Genomic DNA, 22,611 nt, shown 5'->3' with positions numbered 1-22,611 from the left:
GCGAGACCAACGGCTTCCTCGGACAGATACCATAAGTGGTTTTTCATTTTATCTAATAAGGCTAGAGATTTTTTTGGGTCGTAATAACCGGCAATTTTTACCAGCTGCAAATCCAAATTTGGTGCTTCGACTGCATTAGTATTTCGAAACCAATACGGAATATAAAGACGCACCAGGAAAATACACACATTGCGGAATCCATTCAAATGGCTGGAAGACATTTTAAATTGTTTTTGCAAAGCAAACATCTTTAAGGCATATATCGCTTTTGACATAAACCTGGCATGTGACGTCGCGCCGGGTGCACGAAAGGAAAAGTTCGGGATGCTGCCACCTAAGGAAATAAACATGAGTTGCAATAGCTCTATGAAATCATGGCGAATGTGGTCTTTTGCTATATTTTTGATGCAAAATTCTTTATTGGCTTCACATTCCTCTGCATTTATAGCACGTCGCACTTCTTCATCCATGATTCCAATTGAAGGATCTTTTAAATTGAAAGTGTTCCATTCCCGCGAAAAACATTCAAATATGGCAACTTCCGGGCCACAAGATTTTCCAAAATATATTTCAAATACAGCTCGTAGTATGATTTCTGCAATATGATGCCTGCATGGCAACCAAAACAAGGTACCTTTCAATTTTTGTTCCAGCAACATTCCAGCACGGTTACGTTTACTAGTGTTTGTAGCTGTCGTGTCAAAGCATACCATTTCCACCGAATTTATCATATTAATTTTTTCTAAGTAATTATATATGGACGGGGGGACTGCTTCACCAGTTCCACATTCCATAATTGGAATGGAAATTAATTTTTCTATATTATCTGCCGTTAAAACAATAGCTAGGCGTTCTACTTTTTCCTTTCCAGTCATTGCAGGAAGGAGTTTTCCGTCCCAGTGTAACACAAATGTATCAGGGATCTGAAAAATTTTCGCTCTGAGAAGTATTCATAACAAATCCAAAATTAACTTTTATACCTTGAAATTCTCAATAATTTCTGTACCATGACGCCGACGATATTCCTTGCGCTGTTTTTCAAACTTGTACAATTAATAACCAGATCTTCAATATTGTGACCCAAAGCTTTAGCTGTTGCAATAATAAAATGGGGTTGACATATTGCCAACATCCATGCAAGCAAGCATTCTATCATCTATGAAGCTTTTTTTACCTCGTTTTTTTCAGCTCGTTGGTGTTTGATACGATCATCAACTGCTCTACAGATTTTTCAGACTCACATTTACTTTCATCACTTACATCATAGTCTACACTCAACTCTAAAAAAAATTAGTTGAAAGAGAAACTTACATATTATTTGTTTCAGCAGAATTAAATAACTACCTTGAGTGCTTTCCAATCTTTGATACTTTGCTCTGCCTCGATTTTCTTCTTCTAACCTTTGCGCCTTCCGTTTTTCTTTATTTGCGAGACATTGATCTATAGAAACCATGCTCCCAACACGACCTGACTCTCTTTGTTTAATTAAAAAGTCTCGGTCCTCAGGAATAGCTATCATTTCTAAAACATCAGCATGTGCAATATCGAATAAATTGTTCAAATTATCATTGAAATCATTTTCCTTTTTACGAGAACTAGGAAACGAAGATGTACAAAATTTCTGTACTGATCTCCACTCATCATATAATTTCACCAATTTATCGTCACATGTTCTTTTGTTTAACGTTGGAATACGTGCTGTTTCCCAAAAAGGCAATATTTCCTTTTAGCACTTTCCTTAATTGTTTTCTTTTCACACCGCACATAGTAAAAAAAAAACTTTTCAGCACTTGTAGTTTTGACGGTAACTTGCTTCCAAGTATATTTTTTTCACATTTTCCTATCAAATATACGTTTGTGTCAGCAGATCTAAGTGTAACAAAATTTTTTACAGCCATCACGATTTTGCAGTATAACTTTTACTATTTTTAATTATTTTAATAAAGACCCTTTCTTAACCACAGTCAATTTCGAAATGACAAAATATTAAAAGCTCTATTTGCACGTCTCAGTCTGTCTAATTATCAATATTGGCGTATGTGAACCGTAATGTATGAATTTACCGTTAGGCGGGCCACTGACTACATTATCTGCGCAAATTCGAGTAATTTGTTGTTGTGAACTCAGTGAACGCAATTCCACTCAATTCCAACAACAGTATTGTGCAGATAATTTGTGTAGTCAGTGGCCCGCCTTAGTTCAATGGAATTTTTACTAATTTACTGTTTTCTAATATTTATAAATGTTCTTATCATTATTGGACATATAGAAAAAATTACTGTGCAAAATATTGAGGAAAAATGAGGTCATAACATTCTACATATAATAAATAAACAGATAACAGTAAAACAACCAAGTGCTTTTCTATATTTTGACCTTTGACCTCATTATGGCACAGGTTGGCACACTCTGATCCAGTTAAAAATTCACCACATGAATTATTAAATCGAATCGCATATTTGACCAATCCCCGTACTCAAAATTCCAAAAAAAATCTCGTATAAGCTGCGCCAGGTCTAATATATATAAATATATATTTCGCGCTTGGAAATTATACATACATATGTATGTCGATTTTTAAAAATCGATTTTCAGTAGTCGAAGTGGATTAAGAACCGGTTCTTGACATTCGAAAAATCGATTATTTAACGAGAAAACTCGATTCTCTAGTAGAATCGGAATCGAGTTTACCATCCCTACTGGCCGCCGTCGCGTGCACATTAAAACCTCTGCACAATAACCACCACAAAAAAAAATGATTTTTTTTCCATGTAATTTATATGGAAAACAGAAAATTTGAAATAGGCACCTCTTAATATTAATATTAAGAGCTCATCTTTTGAGTGACTTTTTTTTTACACATTTCGAAAGTTTTGAGCCTGTTTTTCAGTTGAAAAAAAAGGTTGCCTCAAAATGGCACACTCTAATATACATATGTACATATGTAAATATAGTTATTTTAGTTTTGTTTGTGTTTTTGCCTTATATTTTATGTTTTCAAATATTTCTGCCCTTGCTTTTTTACTGTATGCAGTCTGCTTATTGCTTTATTAAACATAAGGGACTGCCGGAAATTTTTCGCATGTGAATGCCTGAATATTGGCTGCTTTTTGTTTTTGTTAAGTTGTTGTGTTTGAATACACCAAACATTTAGGCATTTGAAAATTTGTTTATTTAAGGTTTTAAATATGTAGATAAATGTATATATTATACCAAACTTTTATCGGGTTTTCCCGTAAATTAAAGCTTAAAAGCTTGTGAAAAGTCTTAAGCGTTTTTAAGACACGAGAAATACTTCAAATTGGGATGCGCGATTAGAAATTAAAAAACACACCAATTGCCTGTCTCGAAAGAGTTAAAATACCGACAAATTAAATCACGTGCGTACGGTCTCACGGTTCAATTCAAAGAGAGCATTATATTTCATTTTTTGCAATCGCTTAGCCTAAACCTTAAACTAACGGCTTAATCTAGTGGTAATATAAGTATATGTTACAAAAGGGGTAAGTATTTATCTTTCGTTAAACATCGTACTAGCTTATGTTAAGATGAGCATTAAGGTAAGTAATAGATTAATTATTAAGGTAAGTAATTTACGTAATATAATTTCACAATTTAATTTTTATAATTCAATGTTCTTATTTTAGGTTTAAATATATATATATATTGTCGCTTGACGCAACACCGGCCACCTTGACAGGATCAGATTCCTTCAATATCCAGTGGAAGGACAGCCAGTTTGTGGATGGGGCGCTTAATTGTGCCCGTCTTGGTTGCTACGTCTGCGACTCGCACCTTGCCGTCTTGCCCTTCGACGGTTGCGACGACGCGCCCTAGTACCCACTGCTGCGGCGGCACGTTGTCCTCGTGGACGAGAACGAGGTCGTTGAGCTGCATATTGCGTTTGGGGTGCAGCCACTTGTTGCGCTCCTGAAGGCCCGTCAGGTATACTTTGGACCACTGTCGCCAGAACTGTTGCTTGAGACAGCAAACAAGTTGCCATCTCTCGCAACAACGAACTGGGTCCACTGGCACCTTCTCTGGGGGTAATGCCCGCAGGGAGCATCCTATTAGTAGGTGCGCTGGGGTTAGAGCCTCGCCGTCGTTGGGGTCCTGGCTCAGAGGTACTAGGGGGCGAGAGTTGAGGATGGCCTCCACTTCGGCCAACACTGTTGCTAACTCCTCTGCTGTGAGTAGCGCGTTGCCGGTTACGCGAACGATGTGGTGTTTGGCGGACTTCACCGCGGCTTCCCATAATCCGCCGAAGTGCGGCGCCCGCGGTGGTATAAAGGTGAAGCTGCACCCTTCGTCTGCTGCGAATCTCTGCAGTTCTGGGCCCATTGCTAGAAACGCCTCTTTCAGCTCGCGCAGCTTGCGGTCGGCGCCGACGAAGTTGGTGGCGTTGTCGCTGAATATCTTCGTCGGGATTCCTCGGCGTCCAATGAACTGCTTTGGACGTAAAGCAAACGAAAACTGCAATATATGTTTTTACGGGTGGTCGACCGCGTATTTTTAAAGTTGTGTATATCGGACCACAAAAATCTACGCCACATATAAGAAAGGGCCGTAGTGCTCGAAGTCTTTCGACTGGCAAATTTCCCATAATTTGGTTTTGCAACTTCGGCTTGTAATGAAAACAATGTATACAGTTTCTTACGGTTCTACTGCAAGCTTCTCGGGCATTAATTAGCCATATGCGTTCTCGAAGAAGCGCAACCAACGCTTAGCCCCAGCGTGGTGATTCCGAATGTGCAGGAACCGTAAATACGTTGTAACGAAGTGCGAACTTTTATTTAATAAAAGCGGAAATTTGGCATCGTATGGGAGAGGTGCATTTAACCCTTTCGCGGACACACGTAATTTAGTAAATGTTACCAGAATGACACATGCATTTATTTGGCTTATAAAACCGATAACCACTCACGAAAATTTCCGTTATACATAGTTAACAAAAAAAAAACAAAACAAATCGAATTGGGACACTAACTTAAATCTGATTGCTTCTGCAGTGGCACACAATAAGCTACTACTTATGAAACCAATGCAGTAGACGTCGCCTATGTCCGACGTGTTTATATACGATTTTTTTTCTATGTCGGCATATACCGACGTGACCCATTTTAAGCCATTCGTTGTGTCGGATTATGCCGACGTGTCCGCGAAAGGGTTAATAAGCGACCTCCTACTCGGATTAATTTGAATGACAGCGACATATCCGAGTACTCATGCAAAAACGGGTTGAGTTTTTGCAAGTTTGCGGGTAGGGTGGTGCCTTTATGCAATTTTTGAATAACATCCGAAAATTCTGAATGTTGGACCACCTGTGCAATTTTTAGAAAGCTCAAGTTTAGCTCTTCTGAAGTCAGATCTTGGCCTCTGGAGGATTTTGGTGGTCGCCTGATCCATCGTAATATATATGCGACCACACGAAGCAATTTTTTATGAGAAGAAAATTTTTCAAAAAGGTCCAATATTGAATTTTTCTCAGTAGTCGAAAGTAATGTAAATGTATTTTTCTTCTTCTCTAATGCTTCGTCTTCTGGTGAGAGCTGGAAGTGGTTATTAATTGGCCATAATGCAGGGTCTTCTAGGAGGAACTGTGGACCGCCAAACCATATTGAATTATTCAATTCGTCCACGTTACAACCCCGAGACACTTGATCCGCAGGATTTTGTTTCGTTGGCACATGTCGCCAATGTACTTTGTCAGTCAACTCTTGGATTTCGGACACTCTGTTTGCGACGAAGGTTTGTCGTGAAGATGGATGTGTTTTAATCCGATTTCAGAGTCTGTCCAAAATGTTATATTTTCGAAATGTCGACTCAACATAGGCGCTACTCTTGACCATAATTTTGAAAGAAGATGTGCTGCCGAGAGCTCAAGACGCGGAAGAGATTTGGTCTTCAGCGGAGCCACTCCAGACTTTGCAGTAAGCAGCATGCATTTAATGCCACTAGCAGATTGGCTTCGTATGTATATGCAGCATCCGTTCGCCCTTATTGAGGCGTCGGAGAAGCCATGTATTTGGCAGATGGCACTCGACTCAACGTTTACGTAACGAGGAATGCTTATCGATGAGAGCTGCATTAGGTTGGCTTTAAAGTTCTGCCAGCTAGTGTCAAGGCGCAATGGAATCGACTCATCCCAATCTAGTTTTTGGATCCAAAGCTCTTGCAATAAGATTTTTGCTTTGGTAACTAGTGGGGCTAGTAATCCAAGAGGATCAAAAAGGCGAGCAGAAACTGATAATATATTTCTTTTAGTGGCTCGCAGATCATTAAAATTGTCATCTAAAACAAATCGAAACAAATCCTCTTTCAGCAACCAATGGATTCCTAACGTTTTAGTGGAACTTTTGTCATTGAAGCTTAATGACTTTTCAGTGCAATCATTGTCGAAAAATTTAGGGTGGTTCGAAAACCACTTCGTTAAGGTGAATCCTGTCGAGTTTAATATTTGAATTACCTCACTTCTCAAAAGATCTAGAGACTCAAAATTTTCGGACCCTGTTAATAAATCATCAACATAAAAGTCTCTTTTGTTGGCCAATGAACCGAGTGGATATTTCATTGTATTGGCATCACTGAGCATTTGCAAACACCGTGTTGCGAGAAATGGAGCAGGCGCAGTGCCGTATGTTACGGTGTTAAGACGAAAAATTTGAATTTGCTCAGAAGGATGCTCTCTCCACACAATAAGTTGACAATTTCTGTCTTCTTCATGCATCATTATTTGACGGTACATTTTAGTAATGTCCGCTGTTAGTGCATACTTATGTAATCGAAAACGAAGAAGAGTTGAATATAATTCTTCTTGGATGGTTGGACCTACCATCAAAAGTTCATTCAACGCTATTTGAGTTGAAGATCGACTCGAAGCATCAAATACAACACGTAATTTGGTTGTTGTGCTCTCGGGCCTTAAAACGCATTGATGCGGAATGAAGTAGTGTGGCTCACTCGGGATCTTATTGTTCGTTGGGCTCATGTGACCCAAGGCTCTATATTCATTCATAAAGTCCAGATACATTTTGCGAAGTTCTGGATCTTTTAATGTCCTTCTCTCCAGGGCCTGAAACCGCCGAACTGCGGTTTCATATGAGTGACCGAGTAACTTACGGTCAGCTTTAAAGGGCATTCTGACTTGAAGCCGTCCTGAAGGCAATACTTGAGTAGTATTAACGAAAAAATTTTCACACTCTTGTTGCTCTGGTGTGAATTTGATGCCATTTGATTCTGAAGGTAATTCTTCTAGAGCCCAAAATTTTTGGACTACTGAATCGATTGACGTTAAGTCTTCTTCAGCTTGGCATAATGTGCTATGTAATCTGGGAGGAGAATTTATATTACTGGCGTATTTGCCAGACACAATCCATCCTAAAAGGGTTTTCTGAAGTGTTGGTTGGTTAGGACCATTTTTAATTTGGCCAACAGCTAAAAGGTCGAAAAATGTTTCAGCACCCAATAGGATGTCCACTTTTTTAGATTTGTGGAATTCTGGGTCCGCCAATTCAATATTGTGCGGAATTTGCCAGCCATTAACATTGATGTTATGGTCTGGATGATTTGCCGAAATGCATCGCATTACCCAGAATTCCGCCGAAAATTCAAAATTATTTAACCGCGACTTGACAAACGCGCTTAGTTTGGACCCCACTTTTGTATTGGAATTGCCAATTCCAATTACGCTTAATGTTTTATGCTGACGTCGAATCCGCAACTTTTGTGCCAAGTCCTCTGTCATAAAGTTGACCTGGGAGCCTGAGTCCAGCAAGGCTCTCGCAGGCAGGTAATCTCCGCAGCTGGTCCTCACTAGAATTACTGCTGTTGCCAACATGACCCGATCCGGCATACTGGCTGTATGCATGGCATGTGTGGTTGATGGTTGCGGATGAAGTACAGCGGGGAAGGACACTGGATACTGGTGCAACAGCGAGTGATGGGAACGATTGCATATGCGGCAACGATCTGCTCTGCATTTGGAAACCGTTTGACCTTACGCAAACAATTTATGCATAAGGGCACCGATTTCACGAACTCGAACCTCTGCTGCACCGGAAGCGCCTTGAAGGTGGGGCAGGCAGTCAAATGGTGATCCCTCGATTTGCACTGTTGGCAAAGAGGCTGCCTCGTATTTGCAGCAACCAGCGCCGATTTGGTCCTGTCCATCTGTTGTTGTTTCCCATGATGCGCACTGCTTGTAGGTATGGGCTTCGTCCTAGAGTGTGATGCTCCTTCCGCTGACAGCTGCTGGTATCTTCGATTTAAGGTGGCCTCACAGTCCTTCCACAGTGGCAGTTTGTCATAGTCCAGCGCTTCTTCCCATTTGGATCAGGTGGCAGGGTCAACCTTTGTCATTACAATATGTATGATTATTGCGTTCGTTATTTGTTTTTCATCGCCCAGCGATAGCAATGAATCATATACCGCGGACACTTCGTCAATCATTGAACGCAGGGAAGGCGCAGAAGGCTTTGGGATTGTTGGCAGCTCAAAAAGTTTAGATATTGTATTGAAAAATATCAAACATTTATTATCATAAACTTTTTTGAGACTTGCCAACGCTTTCGGATAATTTTCATCCGACATCTGGAACGCTTTAACTGTTCCCAGAGCCTCTCCAGATAGACAATTTACCAAATGGTTAAACTTTTCGATATCTGGGATATTTGGATCGTTATGAACCAAGCTCTCGAACAAACTCATAAAATTTTTAAACTCTGAATATTCTCCCTTGAATTTCGGCAAATTCATTTTAGGGAGTCTTGAGCTGTGAGAAGCTACAAAAGATGTTTCGGCAAGTGAAGTTCTATTTTTCGCTAAAATAGACTTTATTATGGACTTCGTTTCAACGATTATGTCCTCTAACTCCCCTCGGGCCATGTCGTCTTCATCAATTTCTTCAATCTTTGATTGGCACTTCATTAATTTTTCACTATGTGAATTTAATATATCTAAACGACATTCCAATTCTATTGGATCTAAAGACATAGTCTTTTCGAGAAGGCCCGTTTTAATGCGCAAAATACTACTTTTCGCAACCGTTCTTTGACGTCTTAACGACTTTAAGTCCGTCAACTCCTTACTTGGAGACAGGCTTGCGAGAGTTGGCTTTGGCTTGCTCATTTTGCTTGTTTGAATAAAATTTCCGAAAAAAGACTATAACGGTTGGCAACAAATATACTGAGAATCGATAACGAAAACGAAAAATAAATGTTGATTCCCAAATATACGAAAGCCAAACTAATAGCAATAAAAGTTGGCAACAAATATATTTGGAATCGGTGACGAAAACGAGAAAAAAATAATATCGAAAGCCGAACCGATAAATGCGCAAAATGAGCAATAGCACGAAAAAAGTAATTTAATCCGAAAATGTTCGAACGAAAATCGACAAAAATTGCGAAAAAACGACCGATAATTGCAACGCGGTTCGAAAAAATTGCGAAAAAATATATAATAATTCAATTTCGAAATAAGAATTTTTCACCTTTATTTTAAAATAAAGGGCTACCGCAAAATCCCAAAATCGCTTGATTCACTTGCGTACGCATATACATATGAGTGCGTATGCTTAATATATTCAATAATGTATATCTTTATTTATATACGTTATTATAGATATATATATATATATGTATATGTATTTATGAACGTCAATATAATTGAAAGTGAAAAAAGGGAGAGCCAAAAACTGAAAGTGTGCACTTGTTTTTTATTTTAATTTTATTTGTATGTGTTTTCGTTTTATTTTTTGCTTGCACTGCTTTCAGTAATTCGCACTCGTTACCTGGTGCGTCGGCTGTTTGCCGGCGCTTACGTTCCTTTGGCACAGGATGCAGCGGCAGCTCATTCCCACGATGGCAGCGGATTGATGGCAGCAGTGTTGATGGCAGCAGCGTAGATGGCAGCAGCGTTGATGGCAGCGGCGTTGATTGCAGCAGTGTTGATGGCAGCAGCGTAGATGGCAGCAGCGTTGATGGCAGCAGTGTTGATTGCAGCAGTGTTGATGTTGTAAAATGTAAGGCTGGACACTTAGCGGTATGCCTTATTGGTTTCTGTAGCGGCACTGGAAGCGGTAAGTATATATGTAAAAGTGCTACTTCACTTTTACGGCACAAGAAACGGTAGGTCTGTACGGGAGTTTTTAGCGGCACTTGACAGTTTTAGCGTTTTTTTTTTAACGGGTTTTCCACCGGCCCCTTTTTTTTTTTTTTAAACTGTTTTATTTTTTTTTTTTTTAACGTTTAGGACGGTCCTTTCGTTATTCGCCTGGTTGAACACTTTGGTACGTTTTTTTGTTGAATTCACTGTACCCAATTTTCTTGTGCGCCTTTTCACAATTCCACTTTTTATTTATTACACTCCTTTGTATGTTTGTCACTTGCACATATGCACCTCTTGTCTCTTTTTTGTTTTTTGTAGGTTTAAGAAGGCAAAGGTGGGTAAGTATTTACAATTTTTTATTATATTTCTTTCTTTTCTTTCTTTCTTTTTAGGTCTCACTGCACCACACTAATTGTTATTTTATAAATTTTGTTCACTTTGCGCACTGTATTTTTTTGTTTTGTTGTTTCGTATTTGTTCACTGCACTTCTGGCACTTCACTTCTGCATATATGTGTATGCAGATATGTAAATGTATTTCGTATCAATTTTTTGTAACTTTGTTTTATGTTTTGTCTTATGTTGCTTTTATGTGTTTAATTTCCACTTGTCTTCACTTCACAAGACCGAAAACCGAATAGTTGACCAGGCAATTGGCACCGAAAATAATACCACAGGTATGGTTTTGCTATTATTATTTTTAATTTTATATTTTATTATTAATTTAAAATACACGCACAAGTCCCTGCTCGGGCGCCATGAAAAGTCTTAAGCGTTTTTAAGACACGAGAAATACTTCAAATTGGGATGCGCGATTAGAAATTAAAAAACACACCAATTGCCTGTCTCGAAAGAGTTAAAATACCGACAAATTAAATCACGTGCGTACGGTCTCACGGTTCAATTCAAAGAGAGCATTATATTTCATTTTTTGCAATCGCTTAGCCTAAACCTTAAACTAACGGCTTAATCTAGTGGTAATATAAGTATATGTTACAAAAGGGGTAAGTATTTATCTTTCGTTAAACATCGTACTAGCTTATGTTAAGATAAGCATTAAGGTAAGTAATAGATTAATTATTAAGGTAAGTAATTTACGTAATATAATTTCACAATTTAATTTTTATAATTCAATGTTCTTATTTTAGGTTTAAATATATATATATATTGTCGCTTGACGCAACAGCTTGGCAACCGTTTTATGTTGTTGTTAAAACGGATCGATAATCAAATTTTATAATTGTATGTAAATCAGCTTTTTTTTTTATACATACATATATGCATATTACAAATTATGGTAATTTGAATTGAATACGCTCACTTTGTTCTTCATCTAAGGTTTTTGAGGGGATATATACATATGCCCGTGTGTGTCTGCGGGTATTCTGGCCTTTGAAGTTAATTCCTCTTTTTCTAGTCCTGTAGCTTACTGCTGCCTGCGGCCATTCCTTGTAGTTTTGTTGTTTTGTATTTGCGCGCCCGATTTGTGTTTTTGCTTTGTTTTGTTTCTGTTTTTTCACAGCACTGTTTTGTTTTTGCCCTGCACACTTTTTTGGTTGTTTTTTGTTTGTTATATACGTATATTTACTGCACTGCACTGTTTTATTTATTTTTTTTTTGTGATTTTTTCGTCTGCACTTTTTATAGTTTCTATATGTATATTTGTATGCATTAACATATATTTAGTATTAAAGAAGCATTTTTGTCACCACACTTTTATTCTGTTTGTTTTTTCTTTTCAAGATTTTAGATTTATTTAAAATTCATTAGTGCCTTTCTGTAAGGCTCGAAGAACCATAGTTAATTTTGTAACAAGTATATTTTTATTTACACTTTCACTATGTACTACATATCGCTCATTTGCTGCAAGACCGGCATAATTCAAAAAACGTGATTTTTGAGTTAATGCTGCAGAATTGTTCGTTATATCATACTTCATGTTGAGTGAAAAATTCATATAAATACCTCTTATATGCTCCGCTTGAGAAGAGGTGTAAGGTTGGAGTCACCGTGTAAGGTTGTAGTAAGTTGAAAACTTTAAACGCGTTTTCTGGCGAATCGATTTTTTTGACTTATGCCGGTCTTACAGCAAATGAGCGATATGTATAAGTTGAAATCGTTTAGATACAATCTAATAAAAATATCCGTGTCACTTCAATGTTTAATAACAATTTAATTTATTATATAAGCCTTTAACTTTATATAATGTTAATTTAAAGCTAAATGATAGATATGCCGAAAAAAGGTTAGTGTTCCAATTACTAGATCGTGGGGGTCACCGTGCTAACTGCAGCGTGCGGGATTGTGGTCGAAAACGAAATTTGTTGAGCGCAGTGTGTCGAACGAATTGCCGACGGTCGAATCTGTGTAACGAATTGAGAGTGCTTCCCCGTTGCCCATCCTTTCTGTTGAGTGGGTTGGCGTACAGATGTGTTGAGTTGTGCTGTAGTCTCATCAACTGTGGTGAACTACGATGTAGCATTAGGATGCGCCAGTTTTACCGAGTAGAGCTTAACTCATTTAAACACCACTTTTCGTTGTTATTTTATAACTTAAGAACGGGCTCATCTATCCAAACCAAATCACTAGGTTTTGTTCGGACCAGAGATAAAGAGATGTCCAACTCCTCTCTCACTGGAAATGGGAGAACAATTGCTAAACGTCAAAACCTCCTCAACTTTGACAGTTGATTGAGTTCAGGAGGTTTTGACGTTTAGCAATTGGAAACGAGCGATGGCCAGATTGAAATCTTATCAAAAAAATATGTAAACGGAGGGATTTGTTGCTTCGTTGAAGACCACTTATAAAAAATGTAAAACAATGAAAATTAAATAAATTTGTGAAATTAAAAGGTATTTGACGAACCGTTTGTACTTTGAAGCATCATGGTATTATTTTCAATGAAAATGATTAAAAACATTTAATGTTTGAGAGCTAACAAGCTTAAATCCTGTTATTGGGTATTGAAAAGTTAAAAATCAGTTGTTCTAATATACTATAAAAAGATTTAAATAGTTGCTCCATATAACCACTACATAGTGTTTTTTATTCATACTAAATGTTACATGCGCCTTGTATTTCAAGTGAAGTGGTTGTGTTTTTGGTGCGGTCCTGGGGTTTTGTCAAAAATCCTTAGTTTTTTCACACCAATTGCTAGCGATTTCTCTGCTGAGGCTTTTCAAAGCTAAAACAACTAAACGGACACTATCTTCAAGATAAGATAAGTACAATTTGTGTTCTTTAAATTAAAATTCATTTGTGCTTACCGAATATATTTTGTGGTTTTTATTAAAAATACATCGGTTTTTCCCCTGTAGCAGCAATCGAAACAAAGCGCGTGCTTAATTTTTACATTGCCGTTTTGTTTTGATTAGTCAGCTGTTCTCCTTTTTGTTTTCTCCTTTTCGTATTCCCTTTGGTTTTGGCATTGCCAACTACCGAAAATATAAGCAAGGTTGTAGCGAGAGTGACTGAACACACCTTTCGTTAGGAGCTCCCAACTATTTTTCTCATTGAGGTATGGCCTCTGAGAAAAGTAGTGGATGCACTGCGAGAACGCCTCCTAATGAAAAGAGTTAGCTATCCACCGCTGCTGGATCAACCAAAAAATGCGAAGATGCCAATACTACAATTAGAGGTGGCAAACTCTCCGAAGAAACGCCAATTAATGAAACTACCCACAATTTTGACCAGTTGGGTAGTAAAATAAAAGAACTGGAGAACATGATGGCTGGCCAACGGCACATAAACCAGGCCATGCGCGACCTGGTAAGTAACATAGTGGCGCTACATGATAAGGCTGAGAAAGGCGAAAAAAACCTACCCAAAAAAATTATGGTAGGGAAAGCATCCCAGGTTTCTCCAATGGGTAAGGAGGTAAATACCCCTATAAGGCTGCGTGAGACAATAGACTTTTTACCTCCCACTAAAAAGCCTAAAAATGGAAACAAAATGGAACAGCCCACCTACAGCGAGGCAGCGAAATTAATGCAAGTCAATACACCGGTTAGACCCAACGGAAGTGAAGCTTAGGTGGACGTCGTTAAGAAGCGAAGACCACTCAAACAGAAAATTAGATCGAGGCCAGACGCCATCATACTTAAAAAAAAGGATGGTGCATCATACGCGGATATTCTAGAAAAATAAAAGGCGACAAAGGCTTAGAGGAATTGGACTCAAGCGTAACGTACATAAGAAAAACGCTGAAAGGAGACCTGCTTTTACAGCTGAAAAACCAAGCGGATAAAAGAGCCGATTCGTTCCAAAATGCCTTAGAAGGAGTGGTCGGGGAAATGGCTGTGATAGAGCCAAAAACCCACAACGTCATGATTATGTGTAAGGATTTAGACGAAATAACTACTCCAAAAGAGATTTGCAAAGCTTTGCAAAAGGAGTGCGGAATAGAAAATCTGGGAAAAATAAACATTAAAAGCATACGAAAGACCCGAAGCGGAACACAAATAGCTATCTTATGCCTGCGCGCCCAGGACGCCAATACTGCGCTCAAGGTAGGCAAAATAAAAATCGGGTGGTCTGTATGTCGCCTCCTGGAATACTCCCCTATCCCCCGTTGCTTCAGATGTTTCCATCTGGGGTACATGGCGCATAAATGTTGCAACTCTGTGGACAGGTCGTCTCTATGTACACGTTGTGGAGCCGAAGTCATTTACTAACAATCCAAGCTGCATGCTTTGCAAAGGAGCACACTCAGCCCTGAGTACTACGTGCCCCAAATATCTAGAGATGGCGAAATCGTTAAGGAAATGAGGATAATGCAATTAAATTTAAACCATTGCGCAGCAGCACAAGAGCTACTAAAACAGACAATAGTTGAAAAAAACATAGATGTCGCCTTACTAAGCGAGCAATACTCCCTGCGTTCGGAAAGCACCTGGACTACAGACATATCTGGAAAGGCTGCAATATGGGCATGTAAAGGACAACCATTTATGTCTCGTTCCGGAGGGCATAATTTTTTCACATGGGCAAATATACGAGGCATATACTTTGTTAGCAGCTATGCTCCTCCCAGTGCCTCAATTAGGGATTTTGAAGACTTCCTCCTGGAACTTGCTCTAGAAACCAGAGGAAAATCCCCAATTATAATTGCAGGCGACTTCAATGCGTGGTCGACCGCTTGGGGTAGTAGGCGCACAAACCACCGGGGGCGTCTACTACTTGAATTCCTCGGCCAAACGAATCTTACGATCCTGAATAGCGGAACGCAAAATACATTTCAAAAAGGAAACAAAGGCTCCATAATCGGTCTCATGTTCGCCAATGACGCCCTTAGTAGGCACATTAAGTGGGCGGTGTCGGACATATTTACATATAGTGATCACATGGCTATTATTGCCGAAATCTCATATGCCGGAGGGACGGAACGCCGCACCCGGAGCACATGCCAAAAACGAACTTGGAAACAAAAGGACTTTGATGCCGAACTTTTTGAGATGGCCTGGAGTTCAGAAAATATACGAGGCGAAGACGCCATGCACTTGGTATTCGCAGTGCGAAAAAATTTTTCCACAGCTTGCGACACAACCATGCGTAGGACAGCACACCACAACAACCGAAGACCAGTGTATCGGTGGAATGAAGAAATAGCTGGGCTCAGAAAACTCTGCAACTCAGCTAGACGCCGCCTACAATATAATCAGAGTGAAGAAAATGAAAGCAGTCTAAGGAATATATTTAAAAGTCAAAAGAAGCTTCTGAAGTCAGCCATTGGTCGCAGTAAAAAGAAATGTTTTGAAAAACTCTGTGAGGAAGCAAACGAAGACCCCTGGGGAACAGCATACAAAATCTGTATGTCAAAATTCAGAAATAAGGCCCAACAACCCAAAAGCGCATCCTTTATGAGAAATGTCGTCGAAACTTTGTTTCCAAAACACGGCAGTATTTCTTATTCTAAGCCTCTAACCGAAGTCGAAGAGCCACCACTGCTAGTTAGTGAAGAAGAAATATTGGCCATAGCCGGAAAAATTAAAAGCAGCAAAGCGCCTGAATTAGATGGCATTCCAAACAGAGCCCTAAAAGAAGCCACGACTCTGAAACCTAAATTATTCGTGAAAATGTACAATGCGTGTTTAAAAGAAGGAATATTTCCCGACTCATGGAAAGTCCAGCGATTGGTTCTACTTCCTAAACCAAAAAAGCTTCCGGGGGAACCATCTTCATATCAGAAAGCCGGCGGATTATCAGAAAGACAATACGGCTCTTATGAAAAAGAGGTCCACCATTGACGCACTATACGATGTCGTTGACACTGCAAAATGCGCAGTAAGTGGCAAGCGATGGAAAGGCGGAACAAAAAAATATTGTGCGCTGATCACCCTGGATGTGAAGAATGCCTTTAACTCAGCAAAGTGGGCAAACATAATCAAAGCTCTGTATGAAATACGTGCTCCTCAATATCTTATGGAAATTGTCATAAGTTATTTTGAAAACAGGCAATTATTATACGATACAGATGAAGGCACAAAGAGCTACTCAATTTCGAGTGGAGTACCGCAAGGCTCGGTACTAGGCCCCTTTTATGGAACATAATGTATGACGGGGTGCTAAGGAGACACCAACCGAAAGATATTAAATTAGTTGCATATGCAGACGACCTTATTGTGGTAGCAGTTGCTAAACACCTCGATGACCTCCGGAGCAAATGCAACGAGTGCATAAACGGTCTGCGCCAATGGTTCTCCTCAATGAGTTTAGAACTGGCGGAGCAAAAGACTGAAGTCTTGCTCATAAGCACAAGAAAAGTGGAGGAAAGTATATCTCTCACCATAGGGGAGTGCCAGATTCATTCACAGCCACACCTAAAATATTTAGGAGTAATAATAGACTCGAGGCTCAAATTTAAGGACCACCTAGAATACACTGCAGGTAAAGCGAACAAAATCCTGAATGCCTTATCAAGAATGATGGCAAATAAAGGCTGCGTGCGTTCCAGCCGGCGTTTTTTACTCGCAAAGGTAATGAGATCGGTTGTATTATATACGTCTCCAATATGGATCCAGACGCTAGGCATCAAAGCATATGCCAGACAAATAAACACAGTGCACAGGCTGTCGGCACTAAGAGTTATCAGTGCTTTTCGAACAATTTCAAGTGATGCTGCTGAAGTAATAGCCAGTATGATGCCCATTGACATCCAGGGTGACGAATACGAACGAGTTTACAAATTACCAGAGCCATATATAGGAGCCAAAAGAGAAGAGAGAGTGAAAAGCCTAACGATATGGCAGCAGCGGTGGCAAACCTCACTTAAAGGACGGTGGACCTACAGACTAATACCGGACATCCATTCCTGGATCGACAGACAACATGGGGACCTGGATTTCCACCTAACCCAAATACTAAGTGGGCATGGCTGCTTTAGAAGCTACCTGTACAGATTCCAGCACGACATTAGTCCGAATTGTCCGACGTGTTCAGAGTGTTTAGAAGACTCCGAGCATGTATTCTTTTATTGCCCTCGCTTTTTAAGTACAAGAGGAAAACTTAAAACTACACTGGGGGGTAGTTTTACGGTGGGAAATTTGACGACACTTATGTGCCAGTCCACTGAGAACTGGAATGCTGTCAGCGAAGCGGCAGCGTCAATCATGACAAAACTTAGACATATAGAGCATAATAGGCGTCCGTCAGTCCGTGCTATAGAGGAGACTTAATTGTCTTATCACTCCCACGAAGTAATACCTAATCAGGTGGTTCCGTGGGAGAGTCTGGAGTTGGGAGTAGGTTAGGTTTAGCGGATTAAAGTTCCGCACTTCGGCTTTTGATGCTTCCTCCTAATTAAAAAAAAAAAAAAAAAATACTAAATGTTGGGTGTTTTGATTTAAATACCCAAAAATTATTATTTTGTTCAATCTGGCTATAATGAAAAATGTTTTAAAAAACGCTAATTTTGAAGCGCTCTCACTCTGGAATAAGTTGGCCATCCCTTTATTCCTGTTCGGACTATTTAGTTGATGGTAAAATATATCGGGCGGTTATTCACTTATAACATGTTTTGTAATTATTTTTTAAGATGGGGATTGTGTTGTAAAATTGTTATGTTGTCATGTCAATCAGGTGGTCATTTCATTTCGGACGTGCTTCTTTTAAAGCAAATTGTAAGCGTTTATTATTGTTCATACAAAAGGTGAGTCTTAAGTTTTTGAAAAGTATACTTGAAGTGAAAAACTTATACATACATACATATATTTATAAGTGTATATATTGTATGCATACAGATGTTTTATCCTTTTGTAGATGCGATTTGTTTTTAATTTTATGTATTCTTTTTATGTGAAAGAAAAATGCCACGAGCCAGACTAGCAAATATAGGTCGGCGAACGCGTAATGCAAATGATGTGGCATTACTAAGATGATCACAGCATTAGCTAATGCATCGCAGTGTAAATGTAATGCATATCTGTTGACCGTGTACCTGTACTGAACCTTGCATGGCGACCACGAATACAAGTACGTCGTGCTAATTTGGCTGAAATGATGCGTGCTGCTTTTAATTACAACAGTCAAATTGATTATGGTATGTATGGATATATTAGAATGATGGCCGCAATTTGTCCACATTGTTATCCAGCCAACTTTCAAGCTGAAACGCCGGGATATGTTGTGCTAATGGCACCATTGTATTCATTAGATTTTGGGACATCTCAAACGTCGAATCTTTTTTGAATCATGTTCAACAATACAATTTGACATTTCAAAAGACATCTTTCATTGCTACAAAAATTATTAGCTCGTTCAACCTGTTGCTGTTGTCAAATTTGCTTGAAGCTACGATTTTAACTGCTAAACCAAAAGGAGAAATTTTTTGATATCGCGTGTCTCTATTTCTACCAAAATGCCATTTCAATTTACACAATTACAGTTTTAAAACGGTTTTCAACTAACAACACTCTGGTTGGAATTCTACAAGAATTACACCCAGCTACAACATTAAAAAGCGCATTGTGGGCAAAAAATAGTAAAACTTTTTAATTAAAATTTCGTGCGACTACCCATTCGACGAAATATTTTTTTTTCTAAGTTAGTATGACTGTCAGAGACATTAACATCAACTGATGATCAACACGTCAATAAAATAAAGGAATTGGTGCCTGAGAATCGATGATTAACAGTTACAGGTCTTACTGACATCTTTGGAATATCGGAAGGATCAGTGAAAATCACTTTGTCCCTAAGGCAGTCTCGACCAAACTACCACACGCACAAAATTATACAAATGTTAGTTGAGAAGAACAAGAAGCGAAGCAAGCAGCGAAATAAAAAGTAAACAAAGCAGCTACACCGAAAAAAGTTTTCATAATTAAAATATAAAGGGTAATTTTTTAAGAGCTTGATAACTTTTTTTTAAAAAAAAACGCATAAAATTTGCAAAATCTCATCGGTTCTTTATTTGAAACGTTAGATTGGTTCATGACATTTACTTTTTGAAGATAATTTCATTTAAATGTTGACCGCGGCTGCGTCTTAGGTGGTCCATTCGGAAAGTCCAATTTTGGGCAACTTTTTCGAGCATTTCGGCCGGAATAGCCCGAATTTCTTCGGAAATGTTGTCTTCCAAAGCTGGAATAGTTGCTGGCTTATTTCTGTAGACTTTAGACTTGACGTAGCCCCACAAAAAATAGTCTAAAGGCGTTAAATCGCATGATCTTGGTGGCCAACTTACGGGTCCATTTCTTGAGATGAATTGTTGTCCGAAGTTTTCCCTCAAAATGGCCATAGAATCGCGAGCTGTGTGGCATGTAGCGCCATCTTGTTGAAACCACATGTCAACCAAGTTCAGTTCTTCCATTTTTGGCAACAAAAAGTTTGTTAGCATCGAACGATAGCGATCGCCATTCACCGTAACGTTGCGTCCAACAGCATCTTTGAAAAAATACGGTCCAATGATTCCACCAGCGTACAAACCACACCAAACAGTGCATTTTTCGGGATGCATGGGCAGTTCTTGAACGGCTTCTGGTTGCTCTTCACCCCAAATGCGGCAATTTTGCTTATTTACGTAGCCATTCAACCAGAAATGAGCCTCATCGCTGAACAAAATTTGTCGATAAAAAAGCGGATTACGGAACACTGATTTTGGTAATAAAATTCAATGATTTGCAAGCGTTGCTCGTTAGTAAGTCTATTCATGATGAAATGTCAAAGCATACTGAGCATCTTTCTCTTTGACACCATGTCTGAAATCCCACGTGATCTGTCAAATACTAATGCATGAAAATCCTAACCTCAAAAAAATCACCCGTTACAAACGTATAACGAAAAAATTATCAAAAAACTTTCTTAAATCGCATCAGCTGAGAAAATTATTGATTATAGAACAAAATAATGTACTAAACATTTGCAGATCATATGATTGTCTACAAAAATGTTGCGACAGTATATGCAGATAATGCTTATTATATAGAAGGTCCAACTACGGACAAGCGTGTGACTGTCAAGAGCCAAGAATTTTCTATTAGTGGATTTCACCACTTTTGGCTCGGCAGGAGAAATTTTAACAGAAATGAGTGAACAGAGCTGAGAATTCAATGAAAATTATGCTCGGGAATACATACATATATGTAAGTTACAAATATGTGGATCTCAATATCTTTACATAGCTACTATTATGTTAAATTTATTTATCTATATATAGAGATCCACAATGTTAATGTACTTAACATATAATACCCACTCTACTAAGAATCTTATTAATATCGTATGTTAAGCTAGGGTATAAATAATGATGTTACGTTAAACTAAGCATTAATTAAGAAAGGAATTACTTTAGCGGTTTGACGCTTCGTCTTTCCGTCTTGATCTTAAATAAATATAGATTTAAATAAAATTAAATAAAAAGGTTTTTTTGATACATAACTGGATTTCAACCGGGTTAGACAAAAAAATATAACTGGCGACGAGGATGGGATGTGGATAGAAAGTTCTACATCCAGTGATTACGAATTTTTCGCAAACAAACATTTTTTTTAATATTACTAAATATAACGTTCGAACATATGTATAAGTAAATAAGTGAAAAAAGTGAAAAGAACAAACAAAAAAATCAAAGATTCAAAACGTTAACTGTGCTATCCGACCGCAAAAACTTTTAATTTCTACGTTATAAATTATTTCTTATTAAAACTTTAATTGAACCAAAAAAAAAAAAATTTACTGTGCTATACGAACGCATAAACTTTTAATTCCTACATTAAAAGTGTTCATACCTTAAAACTTCGATCAAACAAATTTTTGGTAAAACGAACCGATACCATTTCATTAAAAAAGTGATTAGGAAATGTGAAAATAAATATACGGCTAAATCAAACAAATAGAATAAAAACTATACTAGAAGTGCTAAACTAATTTTGTGTAATACGAACATTAATGCTTATATTAACTTCATTACAACAAATTGTGAAACGTTAAAATAAAACTGCTGTAAAATCAAAAAAAAAGGGACTTTCTTGTGCAAAGTGATTACATATTACACAAAACAGAACATTAGCACCGCTATTAATGATTAAAATTACAAAAATAACCAAAAACCAAAAATACGTACAAAATAAAATCCCCAAAAAGTGGACGAATAAAAAAAAATATTTTCTACAGTTCCGAAAAAAAAACAAAATACACATATTAACTTTTAATGGCAAAATTCAACAACGAAAATTAAAAGAAAAGTAAAATAAAAATTTAACATCTGAGGTTACGGTTAAATCACGCCACCCAGATCATCCAAATTCAACAAAGTTCACGAAAATTAAAAGGAAAGTAAAATAAAAATTTAACATGTGAGGTTACTGCAATATCACGCCACTCAGATCATCCACATTACAAAAACCCGCCAAGCACGGCTTACTGCGCTCATCTAGAGAGTGAGAGAGCTAACATTTACTGTATTATCACGCCACCCAGATCATCCACATCACAAAAACTCGCCAAGCACGGCTTACTGCGCTCATCAGATCAGAGAGTGAGAGAGCTAACATTTCAACATGGCATTAACATTAGCGGAGAGTCTGCGAGAAGCACGAAGTTTACCTGCATTTACTGGAGAAAATGAATATACGCTGAGCAACTACTTGCAAGATGTCTCCACCGTACTACAGCTGACTGCGACAGAACATCATGAAACTGTACAAACAGTGTTGGGTAACCGCCTTCAAGGCAAAGCATTAAAGGTAATACAAACATTAGTTAGTCCTAGTTGGAAGAATGTATTAAGAAAACTAAAAGAAGAATTTGGCGTTAAAAGAACATTTTTTAATTTAAGAAGCGATGCCTTAAATGTAGATGCAAAAAATATTGAAGAATTGCATCATAAGTTAAGAAAATTTTAGGTCTGATGAACACTAAATTTAGTTTAGAACCAGATATGTTATATACACCTAATAATGACGACCAAATGATTTTTGATATACATATATATAAATTTCTTACCTATTAATATCAAGTCTTTGTTATTACAAAATCATATTAACACTATTGATAAAGCATATACTTT

General features: G+C 38.1%; 2 protein-coding genes and 1 pseudogene across 11 annotated transcripts in view; 1 reads left to right on the top strand and 2 right to left on the bottom strand.

The window, feature by feature from the left end:
- The window catches only part of LOC125776365 (uncharacterized), a 129,590-nt pseudogene extending 117,614 nt beyond the window's left edge, over positions 1-11,976 (bottom strand).
- The window catches only part of LOC105233704 (uncharacterized), a 746,688-nt gene that overhangs the window by 324,095 nt on the left and 399,982 nt on the right, over positions 1-22,611 (bottom strand). The gene's annotated exons all lie outside the window — the stretch shown is intronic.
- LOC125776325 (uncharacterized) overlaps positions 1-22,611 on the top strand; it is a 194,821-nt gene that overhangs the window by 41,142 nt on the left and 131,068 nt on the right. The gene's annotated exons all lie outside the window — the stretch shown is intronic.

Source organism: Bactrocera dorsalis, chromosome 2, assembly GCF_023373825.1.
Source record: "Bactrocera dorsalis isolate Fly_Bdor chromosome 2, ASM2337382v1, whole genome shotgun sequence".
NCBI lineage: Eukaryota > Metazoa > Arthropoda > Insecta > Diptera > Tephritidae > Bactrocera > Bactrocera dorsalis.
Note: the sequence above shows the minus strand (reverse complement) of the source record. Positions and strands in the feature narration are given on the sequence as shown.